Here is a 7,604-nt window from a genome sequence, read left to right as displayed (position 1 = left end):
GGTATGTGGCTGATGTGCCATTTGGCTTTTTTGATAGATCTGTGACTGTAGCCACGTTCCCGTAATCTTACTGTTAATTCCATACTTTTCTGTAGGAAGGTTGAGGAGTCTGAACAGTTTCTTTTCAAACGTAGGAACTCACCCTTAGGGATATTTTCCACTGTCGGGGGGAAGTGCGCACTGGTCTGATGTAAGAGACTATTAGTAGATGTTTCTTTGCGATACAGTTCGGTTTCTATCTGGTCATTGGGTGCTCTGTAAATTAGAAGATCTAGGAAGCACACTGAGTCCTTACTGATGTGATGTGTGAGTCTCAGATTGTACTCATTGGTATTAAGTTCCTCAATGAATGTTAGTAACAATTTTTTGTCACCTTCCCATATTAGGATGATATCATCGATGTAGCGCCACCACGCAACTACATGCCGAGTATACCTCTCATTGTTTGGATGCATCACAATTTCCCTCTCCCACCAACCTAAATATAAGTTTGCGTATGTTGGTGCGCAAGCCGCACCCATCGCTGTGCCGCGGGTTTGAAGGTAGAACTTGTCGTTGAATGTGAAATAGTTCCTTGTTAGTATAAATTCCAGAAGTTCAATTAATAAGTCATGGAAATCGTTATTGCCAGCCATTTCAAGAAAGTATCTGACTGCTTTTAAGCCGATCTGATGTTTAATGCTGGTATAAAGCGATTCCACATCGAGTGTAACCAACAGATGGTTGTCATCAAGTTGTACATCATGTAATTTTTGAAGTACATCTGTTGTGTCTCGTAGATATGAGGGCAGGTTGAGTACATGTTGACGTAGGTGTAGGTCCAGGAAGATACTTGGTTTTTCAAGTATCCCATCGTGTCCTGATACGATTGGTCATCCTGGTGGTACAGAAATATTTTTATGAACCTTCGGTAGAAGGTACAGAGTAGGTGTTTTCGGTTTGGCGGTCGTAAGATACTCAGTTTCCTCTTTGGTTAATGTGCCTTGAGAGTATGCCCGGTCTAAAATCCTGTTAAGGGCGATCCTAAAGTTGTCTGTTGGGTCAAAAGTTATTTGTTTATAACACTGTGTATCCCCCAATTGTCTCATTGCTTCAATGATATACATTGGTTTTGGCCATAGGACAATGTTGCCCCCCCTTGTCCGAGGGCTTAATTACTATGTCAGACCAGGACTGTATTTCTCGCAATGTTCTCCTTTCGATTTTGCTTAAGTTATCGCCACAAAGTGGTTTGGATTGGGACTTGGTATAGATTTTATCCAGGTCACGGGCTACTAATTCTTGAAATACTCTGGTTTCAGGTGAGATATGTTCCGGAGGGAAGAAGGTTGATTTTTTTCTTACATTTGGGTCTTGAAATTATGTCCTTGGTATTCAAGTCGCCAGTTTGAAGTTCCTCAAGTGCAGCTAGGGCCTCTATTTCTTCTGTGGTGAATGATTCATCTATTATATTAAATTCCGTATCATTTGACCGGGAGGATTCCTGACGCGTTGCAAAGAATTTTCTAAGAAGTAGTTTCCGCCCAAAGAGTTTTAGATCTTTTTCCCAATGGAAGCGATTCAGTGGTTGTGTAGGCGAGAAGGATAAGCCTTTCGAGAGGAGAGTAATGTGATCGACAGTGAGGGTTTTGTCTGAGAGATTAATAACTCTGAGATTAGCCTCCTGTGTTACTTCCTCCTGTTGTTTCTGACTGGGTATCTGGGTTCCCAGTTGATTTGATCTCGTTGGTTTCTTAGTCCCCCTCCTCGTCTTCCTCTTTGTCGAAGTCTTGGTCTTCCTCCCCTCCTGTCTGATCCTAAAAAATGGGTCGATGTATAATTATTGGAATCATCCCTATAGTTATAGGTTTCGCCTTCCATATTACCTGGATCAGAGTATTCCTCTCCCCCTGATGATTCTGCCTCAGAAGAAGTATATCTATCTTGCGACTGAGTGTATTCTCTACGTGTGGGTGTTTTGCTCCAACGAAATATGTTACCTGTCTTGAAGTCCCGCATATCTCTCGCAAATTTGCTTTTCTTTCTTTCAATTATTTTTTGCTCATAGGGTTCCAGTTCTTTCTTGATTTTTTCAAAAGTTTGTTGGAATTTAGTGTTGGTCTCCCATTCTTCAAGGCTTTTCCCCAGGTCTTCTATTTCTTTTTCACACGCATTTAGCACTAGGTGATTGTGCTTAATTAAAATGGCCATGAGGTCTTGGGAGCATTTTAAAAGTACTCCTTCCCATTCTGTAGTTAGACTGTCCGTGGTTAATTGAAAGGTCGGAAAGATTTTGGGTCTCAGACCTCGTGGTGTAATTTTATTTTTTGCGTAACTTTCCAAAGTTTTAACATCCCATTCAGATCGCATCCTCTTCTGTAGACAGGATCTTAGTTTGTTGAGTTCAGAGTCCCACCCCGAATTGCCTGAAGACAAATCTGTTCCACTATTGAAAATGTCTTCCACACTTTGTAGTGACGCATGTCTACTACTCAATTCATTGCGGAGGCTAAAAGAAGCCATGCTTTATTGTTTTTTATTGTTATAGGATGAGATATTATAACAAGTATGTAACAAATATACGTCTTTATATGGATGTGTGTAGTAAAAGAGTGTACTACAACAAATTATGCCAATAATCGGCTTGAAGGAACATAGATGTTCTGTCCGTGCTGGCACCTGAAGCTGAAGATTCAATCAGCATAAGTAATCAGGAAAAAGGGTTAATTGGTGCCGCACAGGATTGTGAAAATTTCTTTATAATGGGCTCTTAAAGAATTTGTCCCTTGTGAACCAACAGTACAAATGTATAGGACATGACTGTATCGGTAATCAAGGAGGTTGTTGGTGGTGCACCCAGAGTCAATAATACATAACGAGGTTGCAAAGAAGAAGAGAGACTCTTTGTTGGGGCACGCTTGAAAAACTAAAACTTAACTTTTAATACGAATCTCATTACAATATGGTACACAAGATCAACACACATATAAACATTTTGATAACACTTTTAAGAAGAGACCATAAGCTTGATATAGCCTTTCTCACTTGTGTTTTTTTTAAATTGTTAAAAGAAATGATTCTCAATCATGGAATAATTAAGAGTAATCAATCTACAATTAATGTAGCTGATAAGGATGACAGTGACACCTGAGGTGAAAATATTAGAAATTGAATTTGAATGTCACAGGATAATGGATAATCTTTAGCATAAAGTGCATAGGCATTACATATGTTGCAAATATGCTGCGATTGTGATCCTTACATAATTACCTGTGGAGAAGATATAACCTGGTAAGGGTTTAATCTGCTACTTAGAAGTTTATGACATTAAAGTACAATAAATAAGAGAACAAATACTTATTGCAGATAAGTAGAAAATCAGAGAAACTAAATAGATAAGAGAAGGGAAATATAGGTGTGAAAATGGTAATGGTCAAAGGTTGCTCCAACACCTCCGTTTTTCACAAACACAGAGATATTTATTACTACACCTGATATTCCCTAGCAGTCTCTCAAATAGGTACTAATCAGGCTATTCACTGCTTAGCTTCCAAGATCAGGCGAGGTTGGGCGTACCCAGTGAAATATGGTAGTAATGACATCTAGATTGTGAATACAATGGTATATGGTTATTGGCATATACCAAAAGAAGTACTTCTATTGTTCATTATTGTGCACAGTCCTTCTGTTGCTTTTGCATTGCCGAATAGACGTATGACTGGCATCAAAAATGAGAGAGTACTGGAAAAGAAATAAAGAGTCTAGGAAACGTATAGGTACAGGTCCCGTCTTCTATTATCCACTGTCAGCCACATATCTCATATGGTAGACATAGGACGAGAGAGATGGGTTTCCTGTGCCTAATGAAAATAAGTGTGAAATTACACAGGTATCTTAAGCCCTGACGACAGTAAAAAGATAGGAGACTTTAAGATGTGTGATTTTTATTTCACTGCTAAAGACATAAGAAGAGATTTTTGAAAAGACTAGGAAAACATTCTAGGAGTAATAAGTGTTACACAGTTGAAATAAATAAGTAGCAGATTAGGCGAATCTTAGATAGTTAAATGATCAAAATTTCATATTATACGATACCAGGAGATGAGTGGGCTGAGCCGTGCACTGCTCAGCTCCACTAGACACAGACGGCCGTTTCACCGGATGGTGGCTTGTTCACTGTGTGAAGAAGTGGTGGAAGGCAGTCTATTTAAGGCAAAAGTGGGAGTGGTCCGATTATGAGGACCAATCATGAGGCAGAGGAAGAGGTAGAGGTGATGTTATGTAACATCCTGCATGTCATTTCCGGTCTCAGGACCCGGAAGTAGTAATATTAATTATACTGATTGACCTCTGCAGTTTGTATATGGATAATTAGAGAGTGAAAGAATATAAGTCAAAATTTGCTTAGGAAAGGTTTAATTAAACTTAGAGGGTACTGAGGCCAAGGACGAAGCCTCAGCTCAGTAATAGGAGGGCTTTTAAACTCCGGACTTCTCGTGGGTACATCGCCGGGCATGTGTACGTGACTTCCGGTCTCGGAGACCGGAAGTCGTCAAATGCCGCAGCATCGAAGATTAAATGCACGGTTGGATTGCAGGTCAAAACAGGCCAGCAATTACAGAATGGGCCAGGATGGGGGATGTGAAAATAAACATCCAGCTGGCTACAATATCATCACCACAACCGGAGTGGAAACTTCGTGACCGGAAGTGATGCGGACGCGAAGCTGCATCACTTCCTGTTAAGAATAAATAACAATAATGTACCACGGAGTAAAACTCCGTGACCGGAAATGACGTGGACGTAGCCCTGCACAGGAAATGCCTGTCCACACCAATTCCTGGTCGCTAGGTAACCATAAATTGAGTACATTTGGTAATACAGAAATTTGGAAATAAGAAAATTATTAAGAGTAAAAATAATAAAATAATATTTTTTACATAAATACCTGGTGTGTACATGTTAGATCTATAAGCTATGAGGTTAATTAGTAATGAAAAAAACGTGGTAACTAAAGATTATTAATGATTGATGAAAAAGCTGACACAAATGCAGTATTTATTAGGAAATAGAGGATTTCTATGTGAAATTTTAACTCAACTTATGCTTAATGATAGGATTATAGAAGAAATGGAATTAATAATGTTTTGTAGGGGACATAGTAAGGTTAAAGGAAAAGTTGGTGAACTAAGTGCGACCAAAATAGGAGAGATTATTTTCATAGGTGATTGCTGAATTACTGTGTGTGGGGTGAGGGTTTTGGTTTGAGGGTTAAAACCTAGTGAATATTAAGAGGGTGCGTTTGCTCTGGGCATGAAATGAAGGGGATGGGTGAGTATGTTGATGTGTTTGGGAAGAGATTTTTTTTGTGATATGAGGTGAAGATCTGAGGAAGTAGGTGACGATGTGTCACCTACATTGGGAAGATGTAATATGTTGGTGAGTGAGTGAAAATGACAAAGTAAAAGATGATGAGATGGGGAAAAAGGAATAGGGGATTGTTAACGTGTGGGAGTGAATGATAATGGATCGGGAAAGGTGCTATTGTTGTGATGAATGTTTTAATAATTTTCTTATTTCCAAATTTCTGTATTACCAAATGTACTCAATTTATGGTTACCTAGCGACCAGTCAAATATAAACCTTCAAACCCTAATTAAGGTTACACACAGCACTTCCTGCTTTATTCAAAACAGGAATTGGTGTGGACAGGCATTTCCTGTGCAGGGCTACGTCCACGTCATTTCCGGTCACGGAGTTTTACTCCATGGTATATTATTGTTATTTATTCTTAACAGGAAGTGATGCAGCTTCGCGTCCACATCACTTCCGGTCACGAAGTTTCCACTCCGGTTGTGGTGATGATATTGTAGCCAGCTGGATGTTTATTTTCACATCCCCCATCCTGGCCCATTCTGTAATTGCTGGCCTGTTTTGACCTGCAATCCAACCGTGCATTTAATCTTCGATGCTGCGGCATTTGACGACTTCCGGTCTCCGAGACCGGAAGTCACGTACACATGCCCGGCGATGTACCCACGAGAAGTCCGGAGTTTAAAAGCCCTCCTATTACTGAGCTGAGGCTTCGTCCTTGGCCTCAGTACCCTCTAAGTTTAATTAAACCTTTCCTAAGCAAATTTTGACTTATATTCTTTCACTCTCTAATTATCCATATACAAACTGTAGAGGTCAATCAGTATAATTAATATTACTACTTCCGGGTCCTGAGACCGGAAATGACATGCAGGATGTTACATAACATCACCTCTACCTCTTCCTCTGCCTCATGATTGGTCCTCATAATCGGACCACTCCCACTTTTGCCTTAAATAGACTGCCTTCCACCACTTCTTCACACAGTGAACAAGCCACCATCCGGTGAAACGGCCGTCTGTGTCTAGTGGAGCTGAGCAGTGCACGGCTCAGCCCACTCATCTCCTGGTATCGTATAATATGAAATTTTGATCATTTAACTATCTAAGATTCGCCTAATCTGCTACTTATTTATTTCAACTGTGTAACACTTATTACTCCTAGAATGTTTTCCTAGTCTTTTCAAAAATCTCTTCTTATGTCTTTAGCAGTGAAATAAAAATCACACATCTTAAAGTCTCCTATCTTTTTACTGTCGTCAGGGCTTAAGATACCTGTGTAATTTCACACTTATTTTCATTAGGCACAGGAAACCCATCTCTCTCGTCCTATGTCTACCATATGAGATATGTGGCTGACAGTGGATAATAGAAGACGGGACCTGTACCTATACGTTTCCTAGACTCTTTATTTCTTTTCCAGTACTCTCTCATTTTTGATGCCAGTCATACGTCTATTCGGCAATGCAAAAGCAACAGAAGGACTGTGCACAATAATGAACAATAGAAGTACTTCTTTTGGTATATGCCAATAACCATATACCATTGTATTCACAATCTAGATGTCATTACTACCATATTTCACTGGGTACGCCCAACCTCGCCTGATCTTGGAAGCTAAGCAGTGAATAGCCTGATTAGTACCTATTTGGGAGACTGCTAGGGAATATCAGGTGTAGTAATAAATATCTCTGTGTTTGTGAAAAACGGAGGTGTTGGAGCAACCTTTGACCATTACCATTTTCACACCTATATTTCCCTTCTCTTATCTATTTAGTTTCTCTGATTTTCTACTTAGCTGCAATAAGTATTTGTTCTCTTATTTATTGTACTTTAATGTCATAAACTTCTAAGTAGCAGATTAAACCCTTACCAGGTAATATCTTCTCCACAGGTAATTATGTAAGAATCACAATCGCAGCATATTTGCAACATATGTAATGCCTATGCACTTTATGCTAAAGATTATCCATTATCCTGTGACATTCAAATTCAATTTCTAATATTTTCACCTCAGGTGTCACTGTCATCCTTATCAGCTACATTAATTGTAGATTGATTACTCTTAATTATTCCATGATTGAGAATCATTTCTTTTAACAATTTAAAAAAAACACAAGTGAGAAAGGCTATATCAAGCTTATGGTCTCTTCTTAAAAGTGTTATAAAAATGTTTATATGTGTGTTGATCTTGTGTACCATATTGTAATGAGATTCGTATTAAAAGTTAAGTTTTAGTTTTTCAAGCGTGCC

The 7,604-nt window shown here is 39.1% G+C and overlaps 1 pseudogene; it reads left to right on the top strand.

Annotated features, from left to right (window-relative positions):
* Window positions 1-6,917: 6,917 nt before the first annotated feature.
* Window positions 6,918-7,036, top strand: LOC134930454 (5S ribosomal RNA; annotated as a pseudogene).
* The last annotated feature ends 568 nt before the right edge of the window (window positions 7,037-7,604 follow it).

This window comes from Pseudophryne corroboree, chromosome 5, assembly GCF_028390025.1.
Source record: "Pseudophryne corroboree isolate aPseCor3 chromosome 5, aPseCor3.hap2, whole genome shotgun sequence".
In the NCBI taxonomy this organism is placed as follows: Eukaryota; Metazoa; Chordata; class Amphibia; order Anura; family Myobatrachidae; genus Pseudophryne; species Pseudophryne corroboree.
Note: the sequence above shows the minus strand (reverse complement) of the source record. Positions and strands in the feature narration are given on the sequence as shown.